The 2,500-nt window shown below is 44.8% G+C and overlaps 2 long non-coding RNA genes across 3 annotated transcripts in view; both read right to left on the bottom strand.

Annotated features, from left to right (window-relative positions):
• The window catches only part of LOC141378125 (uncharacterized), a 39,892-nt gene that overhangs the window by 18,751 nt on the left and 18,641 nt on the right, over window positions 1-2,500 (bottom strand). The window lies entirely within an intron of this gene.
• Window positions 1-2,500, bottom strand: part of LOC147833229 (uncharacterized) — a 4,485-nt gene that overhangs the window by 1,508 nt on the left and 477 nt on the right. The window contains exons 1-2 of one of the 2 annotated variants that reach the window (XR_015510735.1): window positions 774-2,500; window positions 1-617 (exon numbers count right to left, since the gene is read on the bottom strand). The exon at window positions 1-617 is cut by the window's left edge and continues 67 nt beyond it; the exon at window positions 774-2,500 is cut by the window's right edge and continues 477 nt beyond it. This is a non-coding gene — a long non-coding RNA (uncharacterized LOC147833229). The remainder of the gene's footprint in view (window positions 618-773) is intronic. The other variant, XR_015510736.1, reaches the window with a different exon arrangement.

Genomic DNA, 2,500 nt, shown 5'->3' with positions numbered 1-2,500 from the left:
CATTATTCAGACACTAGATGGAGACAAACCATCAAAATCAATCAAAAAGTGAGGAGCGACAGATGAGCGTGTAAATATGGATCTGGATGTCAGTATATGAATGTTTGCACTCACTGAAGGTGATTCTTGGATAAGTGTGTGTTATTCGACGGTTGTTATCTGGGAAGAACAGACCTTGTAATGTCATGACTGACCAATCAGAATCAATTAATTGCAGAAAGCCGTGTAATAAGAAAGGAATAATCTACATCCAGCTTGTTGTTATTGTAGCATAAAGCCTGACAGGTTTAGCAGAAACTGTTGTATAAGACTGAAGTGCTTTACTCAGGTAAAACAACTTGCTGGATGTACATTATCCTGCTTATTACATGACTACTGCAACACAACTAAACAATTAGAATCTAAACACTGGTCTGAGCTCATTTAATACCTCTTTAATTAAATGTAAAATGTGCAGAAAGAAAAATGACTGGATGCAGCCACACCAGCCTATGGGTTATTTTGATTAATCAGTCACAAGATGGCGCTAATCAGTCAGGAACTGCAGAGTGACAGACACATATATAAAACTGTCCACTAATGCTCAAAAACTAACGCTCAGGTGTCAATCTCAGTTCCTGGAGGGCCACAGCTCTGCACCGTTTAGCTTTAACCCTGATTAAACACTCCTGATCAAACTAACTGAGTCCTTCAGGCTTGATTGACACCTGCAGGTAAGTGTGCTGGAACTGAACTGTGCAGAGCTGCGGCCCTGCAGGAACTGAGTTTGACACCCCTGACAGAGATGATTGCGCTTTTATTAGTTTAATCATGTGATGTCTAGAAATAACATACCTTGGAAGGCTGTGATTGACCAATCAGAATCAAGTATTGTAGAGAGCCATGTAATAACTATAGAGTATATAACAGGCACCGCTACTCCTGCTGTGCGTCACTGTGTGGAATACAGTTAACAGCAGATGCACTGGTGACCACCAGAGGTGACCTCTATGCAAACATAGACATTTTCCAAAGCACAATGCCCTGGCCTGTATAGCCTCAATTCTGCTGCTGATTAGATTCATATTTGTATGACTCAATATGGGTTTTTGGCACCTGCTTTTGTTTTGGAGCTGATGGGGGAAGCATGTTTTCAGTCTCTGGGTTTTACAGACAAGCTCCTCTTAAAACAACGGAAGTCTATCTCAGACCACACAAATGCAAAAGGCTTCACAGAGCAGCACAGGAGAGGTTTTCATCATGAAGACATGCCTGAACATGCCTCGTCTCTCTGAGGGTTTAGAGCTCGCAGACGCAGTGAAAAGCCTGAGCTTTCCTTGACCTCGGATTTCTATTCAGCAATAATTAGACTCTCGAATCCAACCCGCAGTAAACGTTCCGCCCGGATTACATCAGCATTCCAGCGAGCAAATAGCACAGCGGCCATTTGAGCCAGTTTCATGGTGAACAGCGAGGATCCTTTAGCTGGCTGTGCTTTTACCTCAGTTTCTGCACGCCTGCCATTTCCTCCATGCAGCGGCACAACAACATGCATGATCAGGCCTCCAGAGCGTCCCGCGGCAGACAAATTGGCCTTTTATTGCGGTTGTTGACTGTGGAACGAGCCTCAGATGAGCGCTGGAGGTTTACATCCGACAAACAGTGAAGTCTGAACAAGCACAGCGGTTACGAAACGCCACGGTGAGGATGAGAAACCGCAAAACTGATTAGCATACCATCATCACTATTAACATTTGACATCTGCCTCCAATACACACTGTCCTGATCAGGCCAGAATCATCCACATGAAGATCAACGCTCTCTGGAAAGAGGCTGGAAAAGTTTCAAGGCAGTCAATGCATAGTCTGGGTTCAGCGCTCTAATTCAACATTATCTCAAGGTTAATAGCCCTGACACACTTAATACGCACTTAATAACCCAATAACCCAGCGCTACATCATTACGCCTCCCTCACAGCGCTACGCTGGGGACGCGGACCACGACAACAACCATAATCATCTCCCAGACACTAATGCACAGCTGGAGTCTGCGGATCATCCATGAAGCCATGTGCTGGTGTTTAGGACGGACTCTGCAGCTCAGTCAGTGTCAGATCTGGGAGAAAACACTCCTTCAGATAATAAACCACAATGAAGACCACACGCTCACAGACGGAGCCGCCGTATGTGCAGACAGAGAATGTCTTCAGTAGGAAACTGCTGGAATTTGCCAAAATATCTTGCAGGTCATGCTGAGATTAAACGGCAGGCGTGAGCACAGTCAGAGATACGGACATTTCGATGTGTTCCCCATGACTGAGACACTCACTCAGTTGAAGATCATTGCTGTCTGCATGCTTCAACATCCACAGGAGGTCATATATTCACAGCGTTAATGTTTGGTGTAGTGAAATCTTATCTTGAGAACCCATTAAATCTGCTGTGCTGTGAGAGATGTTGATCTGCAGTTCCCCTTCACTTCCCTCGCAGTAATTACACTCATCCTGAAGACAGATGATGGA

The sequence above is a fragment of the Danio rerio genome, chromosome 16, assembly GCF_052040795.2.
Source record: "Danio rerio strain M-AB ecotype USA chromosome 16, GRCz13ab, whole genome shotgun sequence".
Lineage (NCBI taxonomy): Eukaryota > Metazoa > Chordata > Actinopteri > Cypriniformes > Danionidae > Danio > Danio rerio.
Note: the sequence above shows the minus strand (reverse complement) of the source record. Positions and strands in the feature narration are given on the sequence as shown.